The 14,181-nt window shown below is 45.6% G+C and overlaps 1 long non-coding RNA gene across 1 annotated transcript; it reads left to right on the top strand.

The window, feature by feature from the left end:
* The first annotated feature begins 2,330 nt into the window (after positions 1 to 2,330).
* LOC120587357 (uncharacterized) lies at positions 2,331 to 8,900 on the top strand. The gene is made up of 4 exons (XR_005648944.1): positions 2,331 to 2,433; positions 4,477 to 4,552; positions 5,119 to 5,288; positions 7,680 to 8,900. It is a non-coding gene; the product is annotated as an uncharacterized LOC120587357 (long non-coding RNA).
* The last annotated feature ends 5,281 nt before the right edge of the window (positions 8,901 to 14,181 follow it).

Below are 14,181 nucleotides of genomic sequence, written 5' to 3' on the forward strand. Positions count from 1 at the left end.
GCTAACAGTACTAGCATTTAATGCATGTTGGAAGAAATGGTAGGTGATGCTCATACTTTGGATGCTAAGCTCTCCTTTTTTTTTTTTACATTCTATGTGGACAGATAGTCGGCTCATTACCCCAACCTGAATGTTGCCAACCTTTTAACATAGCCCATCCGTTGAGAGTGCGGTGGATTTTTAAAGATGAGTTTTCAGTACTGGCTTCTCTACGATGGATTTTAAATTTTATACATTTCTTCTTAAAAAGAAAACAAAAAAAGAACTCGGCCAAGGCAACAAAAGCTGAGACAGTGCCCTACAACAAAGTTTTACAGAGCAAATATTAATCTTGTTAGTCTCCCATTTATTGGGGTTTTCTGGAGAGCAAAGTATTTTCCTGGGCCTGACAGGTTCCAACCTTCATTCATTTAATCAAATGAATCCAGAACTTAGAGACAGAAAATAAGCATGCTCGGGGTAATCCTTGGATCTTTCTTCATTGTAAATATGCCCAAACGATTGAAATGTTACACAATTTAAAGGGTCCAGTTGTGGGAGATGCACCATCTCTGCAACTGCATGGCGGTCACTTTGTTTATTCTTTGGGTAGCACCATTTTCTTTGGCACCTGTGACCTATGTCAAAAATAGTCCATAGTCCACTTTCCCGCAGACGCCATCCTTAAGAGGTGATCCACATTTAAAATTAAATACTCATTATGCAGTGAATACAGGATTCCAGCAGTGAGTGGTCTTGGGCAAAATACAGAACACATAACCATGAATGGCAGCCTCGAAAACCATCCAAAGGGGTTTTCAGTAAGACCATAGGCCACAAATGCCAAGTAGTCACCGGATCCCCCAAATTCAGCAACACTCCCTTAATTCACAGGGATTTCCATCAAGCACAAATCTGGCAAGATACGGATGTTCAATTTTGTGACATACTTAACGATTTTAATATGTCCTAATCGGCTTTCAACCTCTATTTCCTTCTTCTAGACTAAAACCCGATGAGAAGGAAACATAAAAATGTGATGGGAAAACGCTAAATGTTTTGTCCTCTTCGATTCCCTAGTCCCGAACTGTCCCTCAGTTCCCAGGTCAACAGCTTTACCTGGCTCACCTGCCTCACCTGCAGAGCCAGCGGGAGTGTCTTTTTCAAATGGTAGACAGGATATACTATTCTCCATAAAGGCTGAGGCCCAAGGCATAGAGGGCCCAGGATAAGGAAATTACGTGCTGGGTGAAGCCCTCCTGGGAAAAGCAGACAAATGTCAGACCTGGGGTTCGGGGCGGGGGAGGAGCAGAAGGAAGCTGAGGTCCTGGAGGAGTGGGTGGCCCTGCCGGGGGCCTTCATGCTCGGGTGAGTGGAGAGCGGCCTGGGGGGCAGAGGAGCCCCAGTGCAGTTGGAACAAGGAGCTGGCAGTCAAGCTGAGGCAGATCTCCTGGGGAGGTATCCAGAAGTGTCCCAGAGAGGCCCCCCTGCGGAGGCGGGGATTAGGGGGCAGACCTGTCCTCCCAGGAGGTCTCAGAGCAGGAGGCAAGTGCCTGGAACCAAGGACTTCGGTGACAGCCAGAGGCCTGGAGGGGCAGACGGCGGAGAATCGGGAAACCAACTCCACCAGGGCCCCCCCACAGTCACCCCACAGCAGGGAGAACGCCCCCAGAGTACACACAAGCACACTCTCCCCACAGCCTCCCCAAGCCAGGGTTGCCCCTCACTCCCCATAACTCTCTCCTTAATTTATTTTTAAAGGTGAGAAGGAGGTGGGTCGGTCAGATTTCATAGGCCTCTCACCTCCGTAAACCGAGGCGACAGCTTCCCCACTTAGCCACACTAGGGTCCCCCCGCTGTTCAGCTGCAGCTGCAGTCTGTGACCGTTTTCATTTCAAAAGGGAGTGTCCTTTACCGAAATCAGATAGACTTGCAAGGGAAACCCCACACTACAGAGTTATTCAATGGCATACCCTGACCACCCCCCAAACCAGAGAGTCAGATCAGGGCCAGTGTGCCCTCTGAGCTGAGGAAGTCCCACCCCGGCAAGTGCGTCCCCACTCAGGGGCTCACTTCCGTCATCTTTAACTGTGATTCTAGGCCGGCGCTTAGAAGTGTCTTCCAAAAACACCGCATCATCGAACTTCCTTCCCATTTTCGTGCCCGTGAATCTCTATGACGTGTAATTAAAAGTCACGTCTCACAAATTGTAATCCGTTTCTTTCCGTGGCGCGTACATTGAAAGCCCGCGACGCGTGTCGCATTTCATGTGATTTGCAGCGATTTCTCAGAAGCCCTTGTCAATTCCTCGGAAGCCCTTGTCAATTCCTCAATCGTTTGTCAACAGCGAGCAGCGAACAACCGACGGAGTCCCTGTAAAGGCTTCTTTCGAGAATGACACAGCTCCGGGACCCCCGCCTCAAACCAGGGGAGGGGGAGGCCCTGCAAAAAGTGGTAAGAATTTTTTAAAAACTTTAGACCTCTTTTAAGAAACGGTGAATGCTGAGGATGGAGTTACAATAATTCATCCTTTCAGAAGGATTCGTTCATTGTCTTCAAGGAGGAAAATCGGTAATGATCATTTATTGATATTACTACTTAACCTCTATTAACGCAATAAAACTTCGCTTTATTATTAATGATGCTATTTAAGGTCCTCATCGGCTCATTAATTTTGCTTGATATTTCCTTGTATTTGCAGCATTTCCAGCTAGGTGCAGGATAGGGCAAGTGATTATGGCTTATGTTCCGGCTCCAGACACTAGTGGATCCGACACTGGTTGTGCTAGAATGTTCTTCATGCTTCCTTGGTCTGCTTGTCAGCTCTGTCCACTCTTTCAGATATTGATTTGTGTGTGTGTGTGTGTGTTTGTGTGTGTTTCTCATACAAGTGTGTATTTGAGAGCAAGATAATGAGAGAAAGGGGGGGAGAGAGAGAGAGAGAAAGAGAAAGAGAAATTTAGCTCTACTCTGCTGGCCGGAAGGAATGTAATCTTACCAGGAAACGTTGGCTGCCACCAACACAGAACTATCGGGAAACAGCCCAAATGTTCCCTGGGAGATAACCTCACCGCAGAGGCCAGGGACAATCTTCATGTAGTAGAGAATTTCCCATCTGTTGCCAAGAAACGCCATTAATCTTTAGATTGGTGCCAGAGTTTCCAGAGCTGGAGCGTTTCCGCAAAGACGAAGCTTCCATTCCAATGGGAGGGAACGGGGAGCCCCTCTCAGAACCCCGGGCCCCCCATCAGCTGCTCAGCAACATGACTGCCACGTGAGGGCGTCACATGGTGGTGTCAGGCCTGGGCACCTCACGGTAAACCAGCTGTGTAGCTCAGACTCTTTGACTCAACGTCTCTCAAAGCACAAAGTTCCTTGGGGGAAAAAAAATTCAAACAGTAGAAGAAGGTGTAAGCTACGAATTGATGCAGCAGAAATTCAGATGACAAACACGTAGGGTAGAAGTCGGGAAGCAGCCAACACGACCACGGTAAACCCCGCTAAAACACCCCACTTCGCAGATCTTTCACACGCCCTGTTATTCTGCCATCGTGGCCAGTTAGGGCCATAAACACCTTCCTTGCCCACCTGATGGATGTGATAAGGGGCTGTTTTTCCAGACCTGGCAGTGAGGCGTCTGCAGGGGCTGCAAACAGTGACAGTACCTGGTACATTTCTGGAGGGGCGTCTGCGGAGCCAAGGCCTAGAACCCCCCAGGAAGGCGATTTTGTCAAAACCGCGAATTACAAATACATTTCTTTTCGACCCAGTAATCCCACTTCTGAGAATTTTTCCTCCAGTCTAACCGGTACGAAATGACACTTGGACAAAGTTATTCTTTGCTAGATCGTTTCTCATAGTAAAAGATGAGACCCAGGTATCCCTTTAAGGGGAATGGAGGATAAATCAAGGCACATCCATCGAAGAATGAAATACTCCGAGGTATAAAACATCGTGAAGCGCTATTTCTACCTAGACGGAAAGAAAGCGCACGCCGCAGAGCACAGAGCAGGCAGAGCGAGGTCCCCGCCGGGGACGTGGTTCCACCGTGTAGCGGTCAGCACGGCTGCTTTGCATGCAGAAGGTCCTGGGTTCATGCCCCAGAAGAGCCACAGTCTGCGGTCTACGGCAACGCCACCTTGAACAAGCTCGATGTCTGGTCTCGGAAGCTAAGCAGGCTCAGCCCTGGTTAGTACTTGGATGGGAGACCACCTAGGAAGACCAGGTGCTGTAGGCATAAAAACAAACAAACAAACAAAACCTCTGCCAGTTTCCCTAGAACGAAACCCTAGGAGGATGCCCAAGATATAAAAGTGAAACCTGTGGGAGCTCGGTGGGAGGCCGATACTTTTAAAACTCCATCCGATTTTTTATTACGTGGTTGTAATATCCGTCTGACCCTCAGGGGGAAAAAAAAATGCCAATCTCCCTCAAATCGAAGCCTTAAGATCATTTGAGCGGAGTATTGTTACTAAGACTATAGATTCTACCTGACAGGTTGTTTGGTGCAACTGCCCCTGTTTAACAGAAGTGGAAGCTGAGGCCCCGAGAGATGAAACTCGTTGGCCATATGGTGAGTGCTGTCACTACCAGCCAAGTGGCCAGTACCCCAGCCCAGAAGGTCACTCACGCTAAGGAAGAATCCCCCAAATATTCTCTTTCACGTTTTGTTTTTCACCCCTAAGTGACTGGTTAAAACGAACACTTCCAAGATCTAATTGCACTTACATTTCCCGGTTCCTTTTACCCACCATTGTTAAGTGTTCCTCTAGCACAGAAACATTCAGAGCTTTCTCAAGTCATCAAAATGGCTATACTTCTTTGAGACTCGATTTCTGCACTTGCTTCATCCGTGTTCCCCGATGTACTTCATTCTTGAAGCTTCCATAATCTTAGGGCCTCATGCCATGGGTTTTTTTTTTTAAATCCTTAAACATATAAAAGAAAGAATCATTTTCAAATTTTTCTTTAAATCCTTAAACATAAGAATCAGATTCAACCATTTCTTAGACTATGACAATGGCGCCCTCTTGTGGTTTGTAGCTGTTCCTGTTGAGTGGAAATCTATTGGACTCAGAAGAATGACCAGATGTTTAATTTTCTGGTTAATACCCTATTTCTAATTACCACCTTTACCAGCATGTTCCGAAGTGGCACCATGATCCTGGATTTGTGGCTCACTAGCCGGCGACACTGTAAACTGGGAGGAGCTGAGCTAAAAACGGTCGGCTGGAATGGACTCCTTGAATCTTGAAACCCAATGAGAGTCTGCGGGTTTAGCAAGTGCACCAAGTGATTCTGATACTCAGGTAGGTTTGAGAGCCACGGATCCCCGCTCTCATGTGGGGACTGGGCCAATTTCCCCCAACAAATGAAAAATATCAGCCGGTGTCACCTGATTGTGTGTGGTCGAGAAGCTTGCATCCGCCCAGGATCGCTGCTGGAGAGCTCGGAGCTCGGGAGACCAAGTTCTCGTCTTATGTCATGAGGAAGAATTCAAGGGCAAGATGGACACCAAGCAGGAAAGCGTAAGGTTTACTAAAGCAAAAGTACACACCGGAGAGGGGAGTGAGGGTCATGGGAAGGTGTCTGGACGACGGGCTTTGCCCTTCTGGGGGGGGCGGCGCCCGGAAACCTGATCCTGACGTAGCTCGTTGTCCCCTTGCAGTGGACGGGGATCCACTTCCCACTCCCTCTTTCTCACGTGGTGGTTCCAGAACTGTCGCGGCGTCAGGTGCATGATGGGAGCTGCAGTATTTGCAATGCAGATGAGATTATAATGATAATATCATCAGCCAAAGGCCACATCTTGGGCAAAGATGGCTTCTGAGCTGGAAAAGATGGGGTTTGGCGTATCCCCCCTTGCCGGGGCTAAAACATGGGGAGGTCTGAAGGAAGGAAGGAAATTTCCAGAGCCATATCCTGGAGGAATAAGGAGCATCCCTATACTACCTGTCCTGCCTCATAAATCCCCCTGAGAGATTTTCAGACCCATGATCGTATGGGGTATGGAGGGACTGGCAGTCAGGCTTCTGTAGCTACTTCCCGCTGTGACAGGGCCTTGTCCCCACCTAGCCTGAGACTGAAAACTTCTGCCTGCCTGATCTAGGGGATCAAGGTTTTCCTCCAGGTGAAGGAATTGGTTTAAATCCCTGTGACAGTATCATCCTTACGTGGGACCGTTGTGACTTGGAGGAGACAAATTTAACGAGGAGGTTAGAGAGAGCTAGGCCAAAGGTTAGGGGTAGACCTAAAGCAGAACCCAAGGGGGAGGAAGCAGGCGACAGGAGGTCAAGTGCTCTCTGCAGCCGGCAGAATAGAATCGGATCGGCCCTCGGGTTCCCCTTAGCAAACTCACGCAGCCAGTTGGCCTGGTTATAGGTTTCGTTAATGTTTTCCTCCACCTGGCAGGTGGTATTCATGTAGGTGCAGCAAGTCTCGTTAATAACTGCACAGACACCTCCTTGTTCAGCGAACAAATAGTCAAGGGCTAATCGATTATCAAAGACCGGATTTGCCAGTGAATCAAAGGAGCCTTTTAGGTGTCGGAGGGCTTCTCCAGCCCTGCGTGCTAGGGTGGCTTCCAGTTAGGTTTTCTAAGGTGGCCTCATGGTAGGCAAATCCTCCCCAAGGGGCTGCTAGACCGAGGGCAGCCGCGATGCCGGCTTCGGGAAGTCCTGTGGAGACAGGACAGAGAGTTCAGGGACGTCCCTTCCCTCTGGGATGTGGCTCTGGAAATTTTCTTCCTTCCTTCAGACTTCCCCCGGTTTTAGCCCCAGCAAGGGGGTTAAACCAAAACCCATCTTTTCCAGCTCGGATGCCATCTTTGGCCAAGACATGACCTTTGGCTGATTATACTGTTGTTATAATGTCATCTGCATAGCAGACACCGCAGCTCCCATCGTGCACCTGACGCCACGACAGTTCTGGAAACACCACGTGGGGAAGAAAGAGCCGGGAACGCCCCCCCCCCCGACTGGGAGGGGATGACAAGCTACGTCAGGACCAGATTTCCGGGCGCTGCCCCCCAAGAAGGACAAAGCCCGTCGTCCAGACATCCTCCCATGCCTCTCTTGGCGGGGCCCTCACTCCCCTCTCGAGTGTGTCCCTTTGCGTTAATAAACCTTGCTTTTTCCTGCTTGCCCTTGAATTTTTCCTCATGTCATACGACAAGAACCTGGTCACCGGAGCTCCGAGCTCTCCAGCGACAGGATGACAAGCTGCAGAGGTCACACCGCGAGGTTGTCTGAGGCCTTCGGAGCAGAAGTTTGAGGTCCAAACGGTTTTGCTTTTTTTTTTTTTCATTCTCAAAATGCCATCTTTAATCCGTTTGTGTTCACGTACTGTCAGGGTTGTGCTGATGACTTGGTTGTGTCCACAGGTAAAGCCCCAGTCCCCGCCCACACCTGACTTCAGAGGGCAGTCCTGCCTGGCAAATGCAAGGGAAGGCTCAAAAATAACATGCTTTTATTGTCCCCAACTGGAAGTGGCTTTAAGATGCAACTGTCCTTGGTTTTCTGCTACTGCCAGACAGGAGGGAATTATACTGACCTAGCATAGTTTGTTTTCTTCTCGACATTTCCTGGGGTTCGTGATATTTTTCAATAAAGTTTTATTTGGTCAAATGAGAAATGAACTTTTACACCATGGCTAAACATCTCTAAATATTTAGTAGTAAGAAAGCCAACTGCTTCATTTAGGACGGGGTGAACGCCAGAACTCAGACATGGAGCTGCTCGTGACACTTGCCTGGGACAGATTTTTGGCCCGAACCATCCGCTTCACTTCTTTTTGTCATGTTTTGTGGTGTCAACACAGCAAAACTGTTGAGAGATTCGGAGGTTGCACAGAGAGCTCTGATCGCGCACCAGAATCACCTGTGCCACCTGGGGACAGAAAACTCCCAGATACCCTGAACAGAGAATTTAAAAAAAAAAAACAGTTTTGTCGAGGTCTCATACAAAACAAACTCACGTGTTTCAGACGTACAGTGTGACGCTTTTTGGTATATATATACATACTCCCGTGGAGCCACCGTGGCCACTATGGCCTGAATGTGTGTGTCGCTCAGATTCACATGTTGAAATCTAAACCCCCAAGGTGATGATGGTGTTAGAAATGGAGGGTACGTAGGTCCTGGGATTGGTGCCCTCATAAAAGCGACCCCAGAGAGCAGGCTGGCTTTCCTCCCACCATGTGAGGGTACAAGGACGGGGCAGCCATCTGCACCTGGGACGAGAGGCCTCACCTGAACCCGACCACGCTGGCATCCTCATCTCGGACTGCCAGCCTCCAAACGGGGAGAAGAAACACCTTCCTGTTGTTTATAAGAGGCCCGGTCTGTGGCAGCCTGGGCCAAACAGGACACCGGAGATTCTGGGAAAGTGGAGGCGGTGGGTGTGACCCAGGCCTGTCCCACGCCAGACACAGGAGAGTGAAACAAACACGTTTCTCCCTAACGACACGTCTCTTTCAAAGAGCAGAAATTTATAGATTGTGCTTTTCTTGTAGCTAAGAATGCTTTGCCTAAATTAAGATTTACAAAGATATTCCTCTCATGTTTCTTCCAGAAGTTTTATACTTCTAGGTTTGTTATGTAGGTTTATGAAATATTTTAATTTCTGTATGAGATTTGGACTAAAGTTGGTTTTTTTTTTTCCCCCTCATATGGACATAAGATGTTTCCAGCACCATTTGTTGGGAAAAAAAAACAAAAACCATCCTTTCTCCACTGAATTGCATTTGTAACTTTATCAAAATCAGTTTTCCATATCTGTGTGGGTCTATTCTAAATTCTCTATTCTGTTCCATTGATCCACTTATTATCTGGGTACCAACACCATACTATCTTGATTACTGTAGCTTTATAAAAGGTCTTGAAATCAGGTAGTGTTAGACCTCCAACTTAGTTCTTTTAAAAAAAATTTATTCTAGATACTTTCTATTTCTATATGAATTTTCTTTTTAAATTTTATCTCTACTATTGGCTGGTTTATTTTTAAATTTATTTTTAATTTTTAAATTACAGATGACATACAATATTAGTTTCAGGTGTACGACATAGCGATTAGACATTTATATGCCTTACAAAGTGATTGCCCCAATAAATCTGGTACCGTTCATAATTATTACAATATTATTGACTATATTCTCTGTGCTACAGTTTACATCCCTGTTTTCTATGAATTTAAGAATCACCTTATCAGTTTCTAAAAAAAAATATCTGCTGGAATTGTGACTGATACCTTTAGAATAATTTAGGGAGAAACGTCATCTTAACAATATTAAATCTTCTGACCGAATGAGCACGATGTATCTCTCTAGTTAAGTCTTCTTTTTCTCAGCAATGCTTTATATTTTGACGTATGGATTTTTAACATATTTTGTATCACTTAAGTATTTCCTATTTTTTATGATAAAGAGATTATCATTTTTAAAACTCAGTGTCCTGTTTATAGCTAGTACATAGAAATACAACAGACTTCTGTATATTGATCCCATATCTTGCAACCAGGCTAAATGCACTTAGTAGTTCTAATAACTTTTTGTAGAGTCCATCAGATTTTCTACATAGACAATCAGGTTGTCTGCACATAATGACAGTTTTACTTCTTCTTTTTCAATCTGGATATTATTGATTTTTCTATATTTGTTTCATTGCGGTGAGCATTGAGCAGGGGCGTCTGATCTAGACAGAAAGCATTCAGTCTGTCACTACTAAATATGGTGTTAGCTGTAGGTTTTTGATTGTCCTTTTTCAAGTCGAGAAAGTTCCTTTCTGTTCCTAGTTTGCTGATTTTAATCGGGAATTGATAAGTTTTGTCAAGTATTTTTTCTGTGTCTGTCGAGATGATCATATATTTTGTTTAGTTTTGTTTTTAGTTTTTTAATATGATGAATGACGTTGATTTTTGAATGTTAAACCAACTCCATTTGGTCATGAACTTTCTGTTCTTCTTTTTATAAATTATAGGATTTTATAAACCCTAAGTTGTCCTATTGTACTGTGACTACAATTACAAATATGTTAAATCTTCTCTGTGTAGTTTATATATTTATATAATATATAAATACTTATATATTATATAATATATAAATATGTATCTGCTACTACTATCTTCACCTTGTCTTCTGTATTTTTCAGCATTTTATTTCCCTGCTTCATTCCAGATTATTTATTTCGAACTATCTTCTAATTGACTAATTCTTCGGTTTTGTCAAATCTGCTATTAAACCTGTTCATGATTATTTTCAGTTGCCAAATTGTTTTCAACTCTAAAAGACTTTTTTTTTATGGTTGCTCTTTCAAAAATATCATATCGTTTTTTAATGGTTTTCACTTCCTTGTCAAAAATTTCAAATTTGTTTTTTAATCTCCTTGTGCAAGGTAAGCAGAGATGTTTACAGCTTATTTTATGGTTGTTATGCTAGACTATATAATTACTAGAATATGTCTATTTATTTATATATAAATCTAAATATATATTTATGTAATATATAAATCTTACTATATATTTATATAAGATATAAATACTTACGTATTTATATAATATATACTTATATATTTATATAATATATAAGTACTTATATATTATATATACATAAACATACATATGTAATATATAAATCTTACTATATATTTATATAATATATACTTATATATTTATGTATTATATAAATACTTATATATTATATAATATATAAATACTTCTATATTTATATATACATAAACATATTTATATAATAAATAAATACTTATATATTTATATAATATATAAATACTTGTATATTTATATATACAGAAACATATATATGTAATATATAAATCTTACTACATATTTATATAATATATAAATACTTGTATATTTATATATACAGAAACATATATGTAATATATAAATCTTACTATATATTTATATAATATATAAATACTTGTATATTTATATATTCTATAAATACTTACATATTATATAATATATAAATACTTATGTATTTATATGTACATAAACATATATATTTATAGAATATATAAATACTTATATATTTATATATACAGAAACACGCCGCTCAGCTCCTCAGACATTGCCACAGACTGACAAATACTCCAAGACAAAATGGCTACTAGGGTTTGGTACACCTTTCTGCATTCCCACACCTTCTTCTAGAACTCGGCCTAAAAATCTCATGATTCAAAACATTTTAAATATCTTGCATAGCTTTTAAAAGTTACTTTTAGAAGGAAGTTTGGCCTGAATTAGTTGGCCCACCGTTACGGGAATGCATTTAAGACCAAAAAGAGTGCTATTGTAAGACTCCAGTCTGAGGCGCTATTGAGTGACACAGTGGCGAATGTCAGTTGTGGAGCAACCGCCCGCAATGTAATTTTGTGTTTTTACTAATAACAGCCAAGCAAGCTCGAGAAGATTCTGAGTGGTTAAAAATATGTTTTCAAAGAAATATGTTTACTAATAAGAGTCAAATTCTTGAAGTTAAATCTATATTTAAAATATTATTTTGGGTTCTCGGTTACTAGGGCGTGGTCAGCTTGTGAAGATTCATTGAGCCGTATTCTTATAACCATGCACTATTCTGTATATATTTTTGCATTTCAATAAAACGTTTAAAAACCGAACATTTTTATTTTTTTTGGAATGAGTCGCGTACGCATGCAGGATAAAATTCAGAAGGTAGAAAGGGGTGGAAATTGAATCTTTCTTCCCATCTTGCTCTTCAATCTTTCAGTGTCTGTCCCTGGCAGCGGCCACCGTGGTTGGTTCTTTTGTGTTGCTCTAGAGATTACTTTACGCATGTCCAAGCACCTGCGTGTGTGTGAGGGGTGTGTATATACAGCATCTCCCACCCTTTAAACTCAATTTCAGCATCCTATACATTGTTCCGCATCCCACTTTTTCACAAAGTAGAAATAAATCATTCCTGTGGCCACGCAGAGTTCACTCACAGTTACAGCCGCTTAGTATTCTGTTGTAGGAATATTCCATAATTTGTAAAATATTAGATATAGCAACTTTTCATATTATGTACCCATGAATATTCTTTACACACCTTTTATGCGAGTGTATTTTAGGATAAATTTCTAGAAGGAAAAATGTTTAAGACTCTGATACATATGTCCAAATCGCATTCTTTAGAGGTCGTGCTGACACACACTCCCATCAACAATGTGTGAGGTTTGAGTGTGTCTTGTTCCTCGCACCCCTGCCAGTTTACTTTTGCCAGCTTGATAGGTCCCCCCGCAAAAGGGAGGGGGGGTTGTATCTCATCGTATCCCTTTTATATGGGTGAGGTTGAACATCTTTTCATATTTAGAAACCATTTTAATTTTCTTTTCTATGAAACACTCATTCTGCTCTTATTTTTCTATTGACTTGTTAGTCTTCTTTTTATTGATTTGTGGTTTGCAAATATTCTTTGCCAATTTGTTTAACTTGGTTGTTTTGGCCAGAGAGAAATGTTTTATTCTTATGTGGTCATATTCATGAAGGTTCCCTAGTATAAAGATGCTGATTCTTACAAAATTACTTTGAAAAGATGGATACGAACCCAGCAAAAATGCCAATGGTATTGTTTGTTTGTTTGTTTGTTTGTTTGATTAAGGAGAAACCATACATATTTTCTAATTCTAACTTGGGAGACCGAGTTGGACAATCTTGGAACTAAGCCATCTAAGGTGCTCAGCCAAGAGAAGTCACTGGGCCCCCTCGCTTATGAATACTGTCTGCGAGGACCAGGTCTGTGCACGAAGGTTCCGCCTAGAGGCGAACTTTGGTTCCCGGCCACCAGTCCCGGTCACTTGTCCCTTGGTTGGCTTTCTGCGCCAGCGGGAGCCTCTGAGTCTGATCCCGCCGGGTCTATGCTGGTCTCCAGGTCGCGGGGTGGAGGTCTTGCTGTTACCTCCTGAAAGGCAAACAAACAAACAAATAAACAAACAAACCCAAATAAACAAAAAAAGAGAAACAAAAACCTGGGAAGAACGAAACTGTTAGGATCTGGTTTCCGCGCCAGGGCCCCGTTTCACTTGCAGAATAAGTCGCCCGCCACTGTCCCCCGAGGACTCGCGTGGTTCCGGTTGCGCAGTCCACGCCCGGCCCGGTAAGTCGTCCTGGAGCCGGGAACCGCTCCTGCGGCTCGGGGAGGTCGATGCCGCGTCTCCGGGACGTCTCCGCGTCCGTCTTCTGCCGCCAGGGTCGCGCCGTGCCCGCCGGGCGCTCCGAAGTGGCCGCCCCAGGCGGACGGGACGTGGCCGGGCGCCCTTGGCCGCCCTTGGCCGCCCTTGGCCGCGCGCGCCACCTGGTGGCCACTTATATCGTTTCCTCCGGAGCTGCCAGGAAACCCGAGCGGGCTGGGGAGCCGCCCGCGCGCCCGAGGCAGGGGTCCCAGAGGCCGGTGGCGCTAGCGGGATCGTCCGGGTCACGCCGGGCCGTGGGCCTTTCCCTCTTTGCGGGGATGTCGGGGAGTGACCGCGTCAGGACGGGTGGCCCCGCACCCGCCGGTGCCCCTCCGCCCGCGGGAGCCGACCCGGGCCGCGCGCGGAAGGGGCGTCCCTGGTCCCGACGCCAGCTCGCTCCGGCGGGGGGAACCGGCCCAGGCCGAGCGGGGAGCCCAGGGTGCGGGCCACAAGCGTTCTGTCGCCGCGGGATTTTTCCCGTCTCGGTTGGGAGACGCGTCCCGACCGGCCCGGCCCGCCCAACTCCCGTCCGCTGTGCGTCCGGGGCCCGGAGGGTGACCCCATGGCCCCGGGAGCTCGGAGAGGTGACAATGGGGCGGTGCGGGGACCCGACGGTTGGGCCGCGGCTCCAGGACGCCGCCGTGACCTGTGGCTTGGCGCGACAACAGGCGCGGTCACGTTTTCGTCCGACATCCGTATTTCCTGACGCCGGATTAGCGGCCACTGTCCCGCGGTTGTCGCCGAAGAGGACGGCTCTCCGGTGCGCGGGCCTCCGGTCTGACCCGCCCTGCGCCCGGCTCTGGCCCTGCGCGGGCTCCCGTGCGCCTCTGGGCTCCGGTGCCCGAAGGTGGCAGCGCCGTCGCCCGCGCGCTCCACGCCCCCGACACCCGCTGGCTCCTCCTCCCGGGCTGTCGCCCCCCGTCGCTTGCTGCAGCGCCCTCCCCCCCGTTGCTGTCTCCCCAGCCCCCCTCGGAGCTCCCCAGACCGACCCCTGCGGCGCTCGCGGACGCCCGGGT

The sequence above is a fragment of the Pteropus medius genome, unplaced genomic scaffold, assembly GCF_902729225.1.
Source record: "Pteropus medius unplaced genomic scaffold, Ma_sr-lr_union100, whole genome shotgun sequence".
Taxonomy (NCBI): Eukaryota; Metazoa; Chordata; class Mammalia; order Chiroptera; family Pteropodidae; genus Pteropus; species Pteropus medius.